The following is a 17933-nucleotide window of genomic DNA, read 5'->3' on the forward strand; positions in this document are numbered from 1 at the left end:
GATGGAGACTATTCTGTAAATGATCAAATTGCCTGAATAACTCAGATGAGATGCAAGTGTAATAGGTAACAACATGAAGGACTGGAACGTGTAACCAGTAGAGACTCAATTGACTGTTACGTGTAATGGACAATAAACCACATGACTGGTACATGTGATCTTTATGGACTCCTACCACTGCTGCGTGTAATGTGTAACCACTTAGAAGACTGGTACGTGTTATCAATACTGGCTCAGATTACTGGTACCTTTAATTTGTAACTAATATGGGACTGGTATGTGTAACTGGCAGCGACTCAGATGACTGGTTCCTTTAAGTGTAGCGACACAGAGGACCGATACGTGAAATTGGTGATGACTCTGATCACTGGAAAATGAAATCAGTTATGAGATAAAAATCACATTGTTTTACTAGAGCTCCTAAGTTTAGTCAATCTTTCCAAGTCAATGTAATAACTTTCATATTTGTTTCTGAACACCTAGACTCTACTTTATACGTATTGGTTTATACGTTTTGTTTATAAACCATTTTAAATAATCGCCCACTTATTGTATATAATAAGTGCCCCCATTTTCGTAACACCCTAACAATTTAAAGGAAGTATAAATAAAAATTAGAAAGAGCTTTAACACCGATGCACATCTTTTGTTGACTTTTTTACTTTATGCAACAGTCTATTTATCAATGTTTTAGGTTCAAATGAATTTGTACTCAGATTATGTCTACAGTTTGTTCATGTGTTATTCTTCAGTTAACTGTGTTTTGTTTGGACCGGAAATCAATATTCCTATCTGACCCTTTGACCATCAAAGCATGTGGACAAGTGAATGGCACAAGGAAAAATGGTGCTTATTCCTTTTGAGGAATACCATACGCAGAGACACCCGTAGGTCAGCTGAGGTGGACTCTACTACGACATGTGAACACTGACCATGGCACGTGTTGGTCAGGCGTATTAGAGTTTGGATCACCATTTTATCAGTTAAATTCGTCTGAGCAAAGTAGATTTAGTGGGAACGGGATGACCTCTTTCTAAACCTCTGGATATCATCATTAAACATGATGGCGCGTCTTCCGTTAATGGTTTGGTTTCATTGAGGTTCTTTTCAAAATGGAAATGCAAACGATTTAATGTATATGCCAATTGAAAGACTCTCAAAGAATAAGAACGTTGTGTATATGGGGATAAAAAACGTTTGCGGGCATTCGGCTTTATTCCAGTTGAGATTCTTCCAACAAATTCGAAAACAGTAACATCAGGAAACTACTGTTTCGTGGATATAAGTAAAATCCTTCTTTGGGAACAACATAATATGCATAGTTTTGGAGGGGATCCAAAAAAGGTAAAATTGCATTCAGGAAGGTTTCATGTTACTGTTCCATAATGATGTAATTTTTGTAGCTCTTTCTTTGGGTGGGACATCGTACTACATGTCTGCGGCATGATGCCCCAGTGCTAGACATCACTATAAACTGCCACATTACAGACATCGTAGCGATATGACTGAAAAGTTGTTAAAGCTACGTTAAAAATCAAAATCACATCACATCAATTGAAATTAATCAATATATCTTTGCAATAATACATAATGCATTGCTTAGAAAGTCGTACTAATTACCTGATCTTCAATGATGTAATTAGAGTCAGTAAGCAGGTGGTATATAAAAGTGAGAATATAATATCTTTCATCTAACACGTATGATGTGCTTTGTTTTCATAATGTTAACATTTTGTGTTAACATGTTACTTTAAGAAAATGTCACTTTCAGGTTACTATATTTAGCCACAGTTCCGGAGGAAGGCCATCTTTGCACTGCTTGCTTCCACTCTGAGCAAAGGTCTCTTGATCCAGGTCTGGATTGCAGGTGCATCTCCTGTCATGAATAGGACCACAAGTGAAGATTTCAAGGACAACTTATTTTTTTCTGAACAACACCGGCTGCTATGACATCGACATTTTGCACAGGTTATTTTCCTCTCATGTAACCGATGCCGTACCATGAAATGTCTGCCCCTATTAGTCAATGGAGGACTTTGCAGTTAATGGCACTTCTCTAGTGTATTGGCTATCATTGATACTTAGATTTCAAACACTAATTTATTTAATTATACTGAATTCTTTATGCACATAAACTGTTCATTTTCCTAGTTGAAACATGTATTCATAAAGTGATTAACTGATTGATTAATGAAGCAACATTTCTATAGATCTATATTAATCGGCACCTATGTTAAACCTCTACGATCATTTAAATATAGATTTTCATTCAAGAGTATTGTTCATCATTTCACTGGTAAGAACATTAGATGTGTTTTAGTGATTTGCAATTTGATCTCCAATTTATTTTGTGTCCTTGCTTCACATCCTTTATTTCCGCCTCCGCATATATCAATGTAATTCAATTAAATATCAACTTAGTATTATATTATTCCTCTTATACTGAGATTATTATGCCATGGAAATCATTTTAATATGTAATTTAAAATGTTATACCGAAACATAATAGTGGAAGAAAAAGGATGCCTCCACGGTGACGATATCACTTTTGGAACTACTTTCGTCTTTCCGTTTAACAAGTATGTCAGAGTTATGTGTTATTTATATATATGATACTTAATGTTTCTTTCTTCTTCTTCTCTTTCGTCTTCCCGTCAGGATAAACACATCTAAGACTGTATTGCCGCTAGAGTACAGTTATGGAACCAATGAGGATGCGCTAACAACATGGCCTTAATACAAGTTCCACATAAACAAATGTGTGATTCTTTCTTCTTTTTGTTTTCCACATGACTCATTAAATTTTTCAGAATTTGAACGTGCATGATGTGTTGCTATTCTGATTCAGAATCGTATAACTGTTACACGCTAAAGCCAATGTTTGATATAATGGTGTGACACAATTATTGAAACAGCGAAGTGCACATTTGTCACAGTAATAATCATGTCTTAAATCGAATAACTGATCGATAATTGATGAGTTTCGAACGAGGTGCAACGTCTGTTACCAACAACAAATACCTCAAGCATGCTGAAAGAACACAAAATGTACTTACGGATGCAGAAATAAAGACACTTTCGAACTAAACTACTCGCGAAATCACTCGCATATTTTCATAAATGCTGCTGATTACGATATGCATGGATGTATGGTACATGCGACCGTCTATCATGTTACAATAGTACACCATCGTACTTTGATAAATGTATCAAACAAAACAATAAACGTCTTATCAAAATTAAATACTTCTTGATATTCGAATTAAAATAAGTATTGGCTTGGCAAAATGTTGTATTTGAAGCATTATGTGTACATGTTAATTTTTTCCAAAGAAAAAGCTATCCTATATTATGGTGAAATTGTATTGTATCGATGTAGTAATGCAGCCATTAATCGCAGTGGCATATAACGGGGGAGATGCATGCAAACCTAATGGTTCTGCATTAAAACTGTACCGAAACAATATCTACAATTTTCTGGTATATTTACGAAAATATATTCACTCCTGATGTCGTCTTTTTGATCACGCTGTACTGAAATTTTTTAGGGAATTGAGCGGTTGAGATGAAACCGCGGCTCAGCTTCAGGTTAGATTTGGGTTGTCGATGTAGTTCCTCGGTGATGACGATCGGGTCAATTGCCGTACGGAGGCAATCTGATTGCAAGTTTCATCGTGGACGGGTGGGAGTAATTGAACTGAGAACACATTATCTTGTGGGGGCAAGCGAACGTATGTCGCTGTGCTGCTATCACGATGCGTGTGTCTATATATAAATACATACATACGTACGTACATACATAAATACATACACACATACATGCATGCATACATACATACATACATACATGCATACATACACTGAATCTCTCATTCAAAAACATAATGATTTTTTCGAGGTCGGGGTTCACCATTGTGGTTCAGTCACTGTATAGTGATCGATATAGATCTCATGAGATACAGTTATAGCTTACAAAACACCTTCCTCGTCCAATATCGTCTTTGGATATCCAACCGGATGCTGTTCAGCAGTCAGTTGGATTTGACATGGTGGTTGCATAGTCGTTGATGATAGCTGCGCGTCAGTTTGCAGATATTAGCAGCCTGATTCGAAATAGTAAGTAATTCCAGCCCTTTGGAAAATTTCTGAGTTTTCTGACTCGGTGCAAATTGATGGCGAGCCCAGAAACAGCTTCATGTTGCTCATATTTACTCGGCCAGTCCAGAATAGCATGTAGGTGGCTCCAACTTGACTCAGAATTGCAAATATGAATGGTTTTAAATCGGTGTAAAATTATCACATTTACACTAGTGGTGTCATAATTATGTATTTCTAAGTTCGCTAAGAAATCAACTGTTGTCCTGGCCTAAGAGAAGCACTTCTCTTATCATCCATAAAATATAGGTCATGGATATAATACATGTGTATCATGCATCATTATGTCATACAGTATTTATTTTAATCATGTACTTGCACATTATTCTTCGTTTCGTGCGTATGTAATGGATGTGCTTCATTTTATAAAAGGTCTTAATTACATGTCTAACTTTAATTGATATTTCTTTGCAACGCTTAATTAATACGATTATTCAAATTCTCAATATTTCAGGTTCTACAGCACAAGAGGCAGATATGGCGCCTTCGATAAATTTTACTTATTTTATGTGGGAGGACCACAATCTTATGGTTACAGAATCAATCGGCATCTTTCGGGCACCACATTGCAACGTCGGCGCTAAAGTTATTCCCTGCAGGCCACATTTCACTAGAATATCAGTACACCACCACGACGGGCGATGTCAGAGTCTGCTGTAGGACCGAGTTTATACATTTTATAGCTTCAGAGTACATTCAATCTCCAGTTTACCGTTATGTGATCACAGCATGGCCATCATGGCCAACGAAAACACCACTTCAGATGTATATGCGATATAAATGTTTACAGCATACCACCCTACAGAGAGTAGTTGTGGTTACAGAAAAGATTATTTCCGTATGCATGGATCAATTGAAATGCGTTCGGGGATGGCAACATGTGAACATTAAAGTACACGGCATGCTCCGATTGAACAGAATTCGTCTCTTTCCCTTGCACATGAGTGTTTCATCACACATTACTTTTAAGACATAATACTCTCCAAATGTCTAACAGCGATCAATGTCTTAGGAGTTTGTTGCAATTCTAATCAACAGGTGAAAAACAAATAAAAATAAAAAATAAATAGAAGTGTTTTGGATGTACAATATCGCATGCTTCTTTTATGCTTTACCGGTCTGAATAAACAAAAGGATACTAAAGTGGACAATGATAATATGTGTTTAAGTTTCAATGCAACAACAAAAGTTATAGAGTCATGAGTAACCGTTGCCCCCAATTCCTGTCGAGTTCTTGCACGCGTGATCGGTCTGACCCATCTAATTTTTAGTGGAACGAGGAACCAATATCTTTTTTTTTTTTGTTTTGGCTTGGGAAGTGAGAAATTGCTATCAAACATCTGGACTTCAGTGATTTGCTACAAAAGAGACGACCTTTTTTTTCTTTACGTAGTGCATGCAAAATTATATATTCAACGGCACGCTCAAAAACAATAAACATGTATGTGCATGTGTGTGTCTGTATAAAAATGTCAGCCCATGTTCAAGTTATAACAAATATATCAGCACGTGATGAACGTGCTACACGCAAGCTCATATCCAAAATATTTTACATCTATGATTTTGTTAACAGTATGGTCGCAGTTAACATCAATGACATCTTAGCATAGTATTGAACCTCCCGTAGCGTAAGAAAGCTCACTAACCACAATTCTCGCAACGTAACAAAAATCTATATCTTGTTACCGTTCAACTCATTAGTATATCATTCGTCTCAAGTTAAAATACATTTTCAGTGTGAATTTGTTCTGGACTGCCATTAAACGCATTCGAGAGGGGTTTTTTATTTTTAACATTTCCAGCGGAGAATCAATATGTAATTAGAAGTATGTGTGTTTCGATAGTCTAGAGTCGGATATTAATATCTGTTTGAAAGGGATACTATTTTACTATCAAAAGTGTAAATACATGTTCCAAGTTCTTGATAAAACACCGATAATGGTCCCATGAAGTACTCTTAGGAGTACTTGCAGTCAACCCCGCGTACAATTACATCACCCGACCCCTCAATACACGTATGTTAGAAGGTTATCTTCAAAATAAATGTACATATGCTATTTTATGTCAGAATTCTGCCACCTGCAGTAATAAGCTGAGCTTAAAATATAGGTCTCTTTTTGATAAAAGACTCGTTTGAAACAGATCGTCCTTTCAATTCAAAATAAAGCTTTCTTTCTCGTTAACAAAATAATTATAAATAAGTGTACACAATTTCAATTATAATATGATAAACAAACTCTCAGATCTCAATCAATCTAACATCTACAATAAGTTTTAATATCAAATTCAATGGCAAAAATATGGTCATTGGGCAAAAGACAATTGAGCTATGGGGTAAGATTCCTTCCCCATAAAGCATCCTTATTTGCTTTGTTTTTCGGGAAAGGCGCCTTGATATACAAATATACAGTAATTTATGATGTTGTAGTCTGTGTTTATCATATAAGAAACGTTATTATTGTATTGCATCATCAGGTACTTGTTCATTTACTTAGCTATCTTTTCTTATTCGTTTTAACAATTGTATGTACTCAAACCTTTCACGGTTTATGTAGATCCTAGACTTGACAAAATAAAACCCAAAACAAGCAAAATAAAAACAAACACATGAGTAGTGAAAGGGGTCACCCTACGGACAATGGGAATTAGCATTACAGGGACCCCTGGGTCACTCTACGGACAATGGAAATTTAACATGGCGAAAAATCGTGGGTCACTCTACGGACAAGGGGAATTTAACATGGGAATAAATCGTGGGTCACTCTACGGACAAGGGGAATTTAACATGGGGAATAGAGTTTGGGGTTGTTTTGGGACAAAGAGAATGGAACATGGGATTTTTTTTTAAATTTAAAAATTTAAAAAAGGGGTAGGCAATGGAAAGGCTATCTCTTTTCGAGAAATATGGCTGGCCCTGAAAAGGGCCTTTGGGTTTTCTTCTTCTAATTTCTTCTTTTCCTCCACCAACTTCTTATTTTATCTCCAACACTCTTTCTCTTCTTTTTTTTCTCCTTCTCTTCCTCCTCTTCTTCTTTCTTCCTCTTCTCATTTTCCTCTTCTTTTTCAATTTTTTTGTTCCATGTTCTTATTCTTATCTTTTCCTCTTCATCCTCCTTCTCCTCCTTTATTTCCTTCATCACACCACTAATCTTGTCCTTTGCTTTTCTTAAATTGTTAATTTCCATCTTTACACGATGGGGGACTATAGGAATAATGGTCTTCAACGAGTCTTATTAGCATCTGTTCCATTATTCCTAAGTTGTCTAAAACGTCTTGCAAGGTTTGTATTTTGTCCATTTGGTTTGACGCCATCTTCTTTGTATTCTTTGCAGAATGGTTTGAACAACTAATACTGTGGGTTCTTATACGAAAAGCGCGAACGTGAAGGAAAACATCCCCCTAAAACATAAAATGGATCTTACCTAGATCATGACCCAACAACGCGCGGACGTGAAGGAAAACATCCCCTACTTTTTTCATATAATATAACCCTAACTATACTCTTCACATACGCTAAGAAACCCATAATCTACTATTCACACAAACTTATTTCACCATTTACAAACACAAACACACACACTTCCACTATTAATAAAGAGTTAGTGTTTATATTCACACTACTCTACCTACACACATTGGCAAATTAATAGCTATTTCTTTTCTAGAGTATTGGGTAGCCCTGAAAAGGGCTGTTTTGTTTGGAACTTCATGGACACCTGGTTAATGGTGGCACCTTCCAGGCCTGGCGCCACATACACATCTTATCCCCCAGTTACTTTTTACCTTTTGGGGGGAGAGAGCAGAGGCAGGATATGTCGCTTCAGAATCCCAATTTTCACTCTCTGGGATTCTGAAATTTTTTCTTCTCTCCTTTTCCTCCTCCTCTTCTTTATATCTTCTCTCCTCCTCTTCTTTTTTTCTTCTTTCCTCCTCTCTTATCCTTCCCTCCTCGACAATGGCTTCAGCGGCCAGTTCATTTAATATGCGCCTGGCATATTCCAGATGCACATGAAGTTCCAACAGTTTCTCCAGTCTCGTGTTCATTTTTGGTGTTGATCAATCAACAAGGGTAGCTGGACTGCCGAACGAGTTTCAATTTATACTGAAAGCGCGAACGTGAAGGAAAACATCCCCTAAAAACATAAAATTCATCTTACCTAGATCATGACCAAACAACAACGCGCGGACCTAAAAGAAACACTCACTCACTTTTTTATGCTACCCATCACTATTCTAAAATTTTTATAAATCACTTCAATAGACTATCCACATACGCAAAGCAATCTAACCCAAAATATATACCTCTAACAGCCAAAAAAACTAACATCATTTTAATCTACTATCCACACCAACCTATTTTATCACTTACAAACACAATCACACAAACACACAAACACATACCCTCACATTTTTTAAGAAAGATTTACTGTTTATTTTCACACTACCTACACACTGGCAAATCGATCGTTATTTCTTTTCTAGAGTATTGGATAGCCCTGAAAAGGGCTGTTTTTTTTTGTTTTGCTATGGCATTCTTTTTTTAGTTTCTAAGAATGCGATGTCCTCTGAGGATAGACTTTCTGGCGATAGGTCTGCTTCTTCGGAAAGAGAAGAAGAATTCTTTGGTGTCGATACGACAATCGACAAAGCCTCTGTCAGCTTCAGGTTGCTGCTGTTGTTGCTGTTGTTGCTGCTGTTGCTGCTGTCTCTGAAGTCTGTACTTCTCTGTCCATTCTTCTTTCTCCCTGTTCATTTCTTCTCTGAAGAGCTCTTCTATCAGGTCTTCAGTGATTTTTAACATTCTCACATTCTCTATTTCTTCTGGCTTCGGTATCAGACTGTGTCTGACCCTATGCAAATTCACGTAGGCTTCGTTGAGCTTAGCTAGTTTGGAGCACATCTTCTTAGGAGGATGAGTCGACAATGGATGGCTAGACTGGGAACAACCCGGTTCTTAAAGTTAAAGCGCGGACGTGAAGGAAAACATCCCCCACACGGTTTTCGAGCCGCAACGTTCATGAGAGGGATAGTAAGAAATGAAAGAGCATCAATCCAACAGTCTTATAGCTAAACAAACCACAAAGGCATTTTTTTTCAAAACACAACATTTTTTATTCAAAAATCACTTAACACTAACTAACAACAACTCTAACAATAATCCAACATGATAACATCAAACAATTTTTTTCAAATCACAAACATTTTTTTCTTCAATTACTAACTACTTTGAACAGGGGTGACAACTTTGTGAATTAAATTGTGATTTCCACTGTTGGAAATCATTAGGCCATTGATGGACACTACGTTTCCTAGCTTGAGACAAAAGATAAGCATAATGGTCACAAAACCATCGATCTACTTTCACATCGTTTCTAGCAGAAGAACGAGGATCGAAATGAGTCACTAAATGTTCTAAGGAATAGCCCAGGCTGCGATGATGCAGAAAATACACACAGTACTGTCCACACACCAAGGAATCTGTGCCTTGTAATTTCACATTATTGAATCGGGTGGTTTGAGCATTTCTTCTCATAAAGTCAATGATATCGTCTTCCAAAGGCGGCAATCCATACGAATCGAAATATTCCACACATCCTTCTTGAGGAAAGTAGACGGCTACCCAGTGGGTTCCTGGGAGATGACTGTCGTCCGTGTTGATCACGTAAGCTTGATGGTCTTTAGGTTTGCGATGAGGGAGTTCATCTTTAGCACAGACGACAGGATTCCAAGAAGACGTATACGAACTGTGGTTCAAAAGGTAATAAAGTTCCCAGGTATCCATTGTTTTGTGTTTTTTCTTCACAGGTAATAATAATTCGTCAATTCGATCCTGACTTTTTGCTTGAAAATGTCTGACGAATAAACGGTTATTCGTTCTGTTTTCTCACTCTGATTCAGGAGAGCTTCGATACGATGGATCTCTTGAGTGGTTAATGCTGGACAAGAATGTTCACGCAAGTCTTTATACCACTGGTGCAACACGTCTTTGTTCGAGATGAGACTCCAAGCTTCGTCCAGATACTCGTCCAATTTTTCTTCTTGACTTAACATTAGGCATTTATCGTGTTGAATTTGACTGGGATGATCGTTTTGACATCCATAGCAATTTTTCTTGATCAATTCCGTTATTTTGTCGACCAAGTGTTTGGCAAAACAGGAGACTAAATGGGCTTCTTGTTCTGGCCATCTCGATTTCATCATGATCACTTCTTCTTCCACAGTCTCCTCACATTTCATCTCCAAAGTTTCTCCACTAGGTAAAGAGGGATAACAGTCTTCCATGGCTTTCTAATAATCTAGAATGACTTCTCTCAAACTGTTGATTTCTATGGTATTATCGAATTCGGCATACAGGATGACGTTCACTGTCTGTTTCAGTTGTGCTCCAAACTGAAGTTCCACACGAATCTGGCCAGATTTTATAGGGTGGAAATGTCCCTCGTCGCTGCCTTGGTCTGGAGTAAAATCAAACGCCCACAAAGTATAGCCTTCTGCATATTCTTTGTAATCAATGCCGTGACTGGTGTTGGTTCCTAACTGGCCGGTGGCTTCGTACAGGGACAAGTACGATCTCAAGTAATTGTTGTTGGTAAAGTCAGTTTCGAAAGGTCGGGTACACAAGGTCTTGCCATCGCGACTGACTTCGATTTTCTTCACGTCGAAGTGTTGAAAGTTGAAAGGATTTTCAGGGAAGGCTCCGTTGAAGGCTGCATTCGAGACCATACCAAGGATCAAACGTTTGGGTAACTGTCCTTGGAACAGATGATCTTCGGTTATGGATTGCAGTCCAGCAGAAATGGTGAACGTTTTCACTTCCACACGTCGTATGGGATACTTGGCGGTCGTTCTGCTCAACGTCTGACTGATTTCGTTTCCCACTTTAGGTAACACTTCCACGCGTCGTACGTAGAGTCTGGCCTGTTCGATTTGGCTTTTAGGATTGCCACCCTTAGTAGCAGTTTCATCAGCCAACAAATGGAAAGTGGCACTGCTGCGATTCAGTCTCAGGCGCACATTGACGCCGTTCAGCAAATATTTCTCTTGCAACCACATGTCCAAATGCAAACGACCCATCAGTTCTAAACTCTTTTTGCCTGTGATTCTGTCTCGTCTTGCCACAAAGCCGTCATTGTCACCTGCGTCAGCTATCTTAAACTTGCCCGCTTCGTCATCTACCCACAGCACACAGGCATTGAGATGACTTGTCTTGGCATCTGGTCCGTACGTCAAGAGATTTTCCAGGTAGGCACGGTAAGGGTAAGTATCCATGCTGCTGCTGACCAGTTTGTTGTTCAAGTACAAGTCCACTGAGCTGAACAAGGAATGCATGAAATTGTTGACGGGAGCTATAATCTCAGTGTCTTCTACTCCACCATCATCCTTATCTAGAACTTGGACTTTCAAGTACAAGTAACTGCTATTCAGATCGATGTAATCTTCGGGCTGTCCTTTGATTTCAAACTCGATGGGAGCTGAGGCTGTCAATGAGGAGACGGGATGAAATTCCACCCATTGGGATTCTTGCATCGTCATCATGGTGGGGGGCATGGCAAACAGATCCAGTTCCGTCTTGGAACAGGCGCAAGACTCTCGGTGCATCATTTTTTGTTGTTGCTGTGCCTCAATAATCGAAAACGTCTAAGTCTCGAACGGTTCTTCTTTTTTTGGCCTTTCTCGCTTGAAGTCTGGTGAAAGGGTGTTTTCTTCTTCGTCGTCTCTTTCTGCCTTGTCCTTGCTGAATGCTTGACTCGGTAGCGTGCAGGGCATTTATAGGTGTGTCTCGTCGGCCTAAAATGTCTTTGCCCGTTTGCAGCAAGACATTTTTGCCTGCCCTCATGAAGGCTTCTTTAGGGTTTTGTTTGTCGATGATGACATTTTGGAGAAATTCTTTGCCTTGTGTCAGTGCCGCATCTTTCAAGGCGTGCAATCCTCGTGTCACCATCGGTTTCAAGACTGGAGCCACCGAACGAAAGGCCGATTTTAACATGTCTCCTAAACCGTGTCCTCGCTGTCGAGCAACCCCTCGGTACACTGGATACATGACTTACTTACTTACGAGTCGTGAGAGAACCGTTTTCGAAAATGGAGTTTCACCGTGACTTTTCCTTTGGTGAATGGAATATTTTGTCCCAAATCTCCTTTTATAGTAATGTTGACCGTGTCCAAATACGACTTGCTGACCGGCAAATAGTGAGGATGGACAAATTCGCGGTGGACGTGGTAAGTGTTTCCACCTTCCTCGTCAGCGATTGTGGCAGAGTCCACTTTGAAAGGAATGACACGCAGTAACGGCACGGAGGTGTGTCCCACCACGTTGTATTCCACCACATCGGAATACACAAAGATCAAATTCAGTCCTTGGTTCAGTTCTACCGGGGTATGAAAATACTGGCTAAAAGACTCGTTGCTGTAAATGACGGTTTTTTGTTTTAGTGTTTGTTCTACTTTCTTCCTCATCTTTACGTTACCACCCAACATGTCAAACAATTCATCACAGAAATAGAAACCCAAGATTTTTTCATCAGGAAATTTCATCAGGAAGCGACAAGCTGTTTTGTGGTATTCCAGGGTGACAGCTTTGGACTTGAAAGTCTTAAAAGCTTCCCCAAACACGCCATTAAACTTGGAGGCTATGGCGCTGACCAAATGTTGACCACTAAAATAATAGCCTGAGGGAATGAACAACTCATAGTCGGTCCAATTTGGATTGACTTTGTTTTTTGTTTTATGGGGATATTTGTTATTGTCATTCATCCACTTTTGCAATGGTTCGTCATAAACTTCCACCGTAAATTTACTTTGATCGTCAATGACATTGAGGACTTGGGTCGGGTGAATCATTTCTACCAAAGCCACTTCCCAATGGGCTTCGTGATCTAAGGGGATGGCCTGAGGTAATTTGGCCGTGTAACAGCACAACGTGTTGTTGGGAAACACCTCCATGGAACTGTCACTGGGTAAGGTTAAGTAAAATTGGTTTTGGTGACTCATAATTCCAGAGTTCTGTGGCTGTCCGAGGGGATATTACTGGACGTCAGAGGCGTATCTCCGCCCAAAATGGGGTTCTGGTTGTGGTTGTTGGAGTGGTGACTGGCACTGGCACTGGACACAACGTTCCCGTTCGAGGAGAATTTCAGGGAGGGATTGGGAAGCAGGTAACCGATGCAACTGCTCAATAAAATGGTCCACAATTGTTTGTCTCCTTGTTGCAAACTCAAATTGGCGATGGCTGCCCCGATGACACAATACACCACGAAGATTTGGCAGAAAAAGACGATTTGCGTTTTAGGCACACGTTCTCCACACCACACCCACAAGGGTTGTTTTTGTAAATCTTGCACAGAAGAACTAGGGGAAGAAGGACTGGTCGACGTAGCTGCGTCTGATGTGTGAAAGGGCATGATGGTCACTTCTTCTTTTTATAGTCGATGACTTGCGAAGCGTCGATCCAAGAATCGAAACTGGGTGGATATCCTTTCCAACGTACTTTGACTTCTTTGACACGTCGTTTGCCCACTTTACGGGTTCTGCGTTCGAGAATGCTTTCGATGTCGTACACGTCGTCTTCTTTTTTGGTGACACGTTGTAACTCGGGCAAATAAAACGTTCCTTTGAGTACTTCTCCGTTCATGTCTTCCAATTTATAGACGGCAGGATGACGGCCATGTACTCGGCCAGTGACGCGAAACAGTTCGGTCGTCCAGTTAGGTAAGTAACCTTTGTCGAAAGTGCGTTTGGTTTTGCCAATGCGCACCCAATCTCCTACGGTCAACTCTCCACTTTTCTTGGGGACAGCCCTCGTCGGGGACGTACCGAACAGGCGCTCGAACACCAGCACTTCGTTGTCGGGAGTCACGTCTTGCGGGGCACGTCCGATGCTTCGATGGTAAGATTGGTTGTACGCTTGCACCAGGTGCGGTAAGATGTCGATGTACTTCAGAGTGTGGTGATGCGTAAAATATTTCCACATGCGTTCTTTCAAAGTGCGTTGAAAACGTTCCACGATGCTGGCTTTGGTTTCGGGATTCTCGGTGGTAAAAAAATGAATGTCACGTTTCTTTAATTCTTTTTGGAAAGCTTGGTTCAAAAATTCGGTGCCTTTGTCCGTTTGCCATCGAAGAGGGCGACGACCGCTTTGTTTCAACACCCGTTGCAGGGCTCGCACTAACTCGCTGCTCGATTTGGAAGTCAAGGGCACGACCCAGGCAAATTTGGAAAAGACGTCGATGACACAAAACAAATATTTGTAACCACGATTGTAGCTGGCCAAATGAGAGACATCGGCTAAATCGGCTTGCCATTGATGATCGATGCCTTCCACTCGGGTGCGACTTCTGGCAAACTTGCGTCGAATGGGTTTGTGTAAAGTGTAGGTAGCTAGTTCTTGTAACCATCGTTGCACTTGAGGTAAACGGAGACTTTTCAGTCGCGTTTTGGCAGCACGATACAATTTTTGAACTCCTGCGTAACCTGCAGGATGCGAGGGATCGTAGCAAATGCTGGCTAAGACTTTTTCCATTTTTTGTGTTGATTGGTGTCTTAATAAGGTACCCACTCTTGGAAGAGGCTACTCTTTTTCTCTTGGGGTATTTTCTTGGATTGCAAGGCTTTGCGTGTGCGGCCAGCAATAGGCGTCGAAGAGGAGGAGGATGTCTGAGCGGGGGATATCGGTTCTTGTTTCACTTCTGTCTTCACTTCTGTCTTCACTTTCTTTTTCTCTTGTGAGGAAGAAGGGGTGGCCATCATCTTTTTAATCCATCCAATTCTGGAGGTAGGTGGTGTTGTTAACTTGCGTACTTTTTCTGGTGGAGTTTGAAACCCTTCTTCTTCTTCTTCTTTTCCTTTTTCTGTCTTGATCACGGGTACTGGTGGTACTGGTACTGGTGGTACTGGTACTGGTGATGGTGCTGGACTTTTCATCAAGGTCTTAAAATCTTTCAGAGTGGGTAGAGCTGTTTCGTCTAAAGCTTTCTGGTGAAAGAGTTGCAGTCGTTGCAAGAGTTGATCGTACTTTTGCGATTTTTCTGTTTGGGACAAATCTTGGCGATCCATCAAGGACTGCAGTTCGTGCTGTAACTGGGACATCTCGCTCAAATTGGGATTGGGAGGTAAATGCGGGGTGCGTTGTTCTTGCCACCGATGGTATTCCATCCATCGTTTGTAAGGCACTAAAGCTAGTTTTCGTCCTTCCATGGGGTTGTCAGGGGTGAATTCTGAGATCTTGGGACTTCCGAAGGCCTTTTTATCTTGCTCCCACCAGTCCTCCCAACATGGTTCCCAAGACTCCTTTCAGTATGGGGCCTAACAAGAGAGGTAAAATGCCTCCACGTTGGACCAACATCTTCTTTTTTTGACGAATGGGAATTTTCTTTTGAACCATTTTCCGAAGAACGTGACGATGTTTGCCTAAGCATTGTTTCTGGTGTTTGGACAAAGGGATCGTGCCTTTCAAAACGTTCAAACAACATTCGCACACGGTATCGATGACCTCTTTGGAGGCCGTTTGAATGAGTTTTTTTCGTAGGGGTGGAGAAGCTTTGGACAGGACAGATAACAGGTCCCCATGTTTGGCTAAACGTGGTGGTAGTCCTTTCCTTTTCTTTCCTTGGGGTTTTCTGGAGGGTGACATCTTTGAGTCTTTAGGAGCAGCTAAAAACACTGATACCCTACTCGGTCACATGTCTTTTTTATACTGGAACGCGTCGCCACTGATTGTCTTTACGTTTTATCAGTTTGAGGACAGGCATGACACGTCGTGCAGGGGTACGTAACGGACTAAATCGAGCCAGTTCTTGCTTGGACAAATCCAGTAAACTTTGTAACATGCCCGATCTTTCATGGACTTTGATTTTGGGAGAAGGTACTTTGTGAGCAGCAGCCACTGCCGCTAAATTGGAAGGTCCTGCCACTGGGGAAGTTCTTTTGGGGGTCATCAACGGAGAAGTTCTTGGTGTAATCAACGTCTCCAAGTACTCTTCAGTTCCTGGTGACATCAACGGAGAAGTGGACAAACGTGAGGCTGCCGGAGACGCTGTGGCAGGTCGTGGTTTGCGAGTGTAAGGTTGCGTCCTGGCCGAAGTGCCTCTCTTGCGACTAGTTTTCTTCTTCTGTGGACTTTTCTTTTTCTGAGGACTTTTTCTCTGTTTCTTTTTCTGGGGACTTCTTTTCTTTTTCCGGGGTGGTGGTGTCTGGTAAGAGGAGGGTCCTGCCACTGGAGAAGTTATTCTTCTTGGGGACTTGGTCTTTTTCTTTTTCTTCTTGGGGCTTCGTTGAACTTTTGTCTTGGGGATAACTTTGGGGGCATTAGGATCCCATGTTAAGAGTGAGCGAATGATGACCCCTCCTAGAGTACCCTCCCTCCAGGTTTCAAAATGATTTGTTTTTTGGTTTGAGTGTCGATGCGGGGATCGGCCAGTTGAACCAAAGCGACTTTGTTTCGATCGAAAAAGCGTTGGGTTTGATGAGGAATCTGAATGATTCCTTGGAGTAATTGACGTGCCGTCACCGTGAACCATCGTAAGACTTCTTTGAGACTAGCTTCTAAGACACGGGCTCGTGTTTGTGGATCTTTTTCTCGACTGATGCCATACAAGGCACGAATCAATTTGACGGGAAGATGCGACTGAAGGGACGTCATGTTGACGTTGTGTGAGACAGACGAAAAAGGGTCTGAGGTTTTTATAGATTTTTTTTCATGGGGAGTGAAATGAAGTCGAGGACGGAGACGTGTACAGGACAGGCCCTCCGTCTTGGCACCAGTGGTGAAACAAGTGGGTACGAAATCGCAAATCCTCGGGGGTCGTAGGTTTCAAATCGACGAGTAAATAGGCGTGTGGCGTTTGAGTGGCATCGTCGTATTCCTGAGTCAGCCAAGGCGTTCCTAACTGTTTGGCTAAGACTTGCACTTGCGATTTATCTCGAGGGCTTTTAAACAAGACCACGTAATGCGCATTGAGACTGATGGTACGATGGGCTTTACTTTGTTGAAACAAATTTTGGGTGATGTAAACGACACTGGCATTACGGTGATGCCCTTTGCGCGTGAACCACAATTTAATTTCTTCTTCGTCTTCTCCTAACATGTCGTCGAAAATGACCAAATGGGTTAGACGGGAGTCAGAGACGATGCCATCGTCTTCTTTAGGAATGCCTTCCACAAACACGATGGAATCGCCTTGACTTTCTCGCAAGAGGCTGTACGCCGATTGCCACTCTTTGTAACACCACACGATCCGTTGAGGGGGTCGATCGATCAAATGATGTTTATGTTCGATCAAACGTTTGACGAATTCGGTTTTGCCTGAACCGCTAGGTCCAGCAATGAGCATGTTAAAGGGATGGCGAAGATACAAAGCCTCCCAACTGGCACGATCTAAGTGTTCGTCGATGACTTTGAAAGTAGAGGAAGAGGGAGCAGAGACAGCAGAGGTAGCCATGGTGTGAGAAATGTCACTTGTGACACGAAAAACAAACAAGACAAGAGTTTATATACTTTTTTTCAGAACACGTTTATTGAATGTTTCAAATATGAATACGAAAGTCAAAAATACATAAAAGCCAAAGGCTTAAGTACAAGGATAAAAGGCACATGATAACGATGAACGTGGAATAAACACAAGTGTCTGTACAACAACCACATGTTTTGGGTAATGTTCTAACCAGTTCAACAGGGGGTAAGGTCACACAAGTGTCCTCCCGAAAGGGTCTTTCAGGTCTGTCCACGACAGTCCTGTCCTGGGTGACGGGTTCTTCTGGCACCGTCACTAACACGGGTTGAA

General features: G+C 40.9%; 1 pseudogene; it reads left to right on the forward strand.

Annotated features, from left to right (window-relative positions):
* The first annotated feature begins 266 nt into the window (after positions 1–266).
* Positions 267–5131, forward strand: LOC149774369 (neurotactin-like; annotated as a pseudogene).
* Positions 5132–17933: the final 12802 nt, after the last annotated feature.

Source organism: Sinohyriopsis cumingii, unplaced genomic scaffold (genome assembly GCF_028554795.1).
Source record: "Sinohyriopsis cumingii isolate HCF-2022 unplaced genomic scaffold, ASM2855479v2 utg000295l, whole genome shotgun sequence".
Classification (NCBI taxonomy): domain Eukaryota; kingdom Metazoa; phylum Mollusca; class Bivalvia; order Unionida; family Unionidae; genus Sinohyriopsis; species Sinohyriopsis cumingii.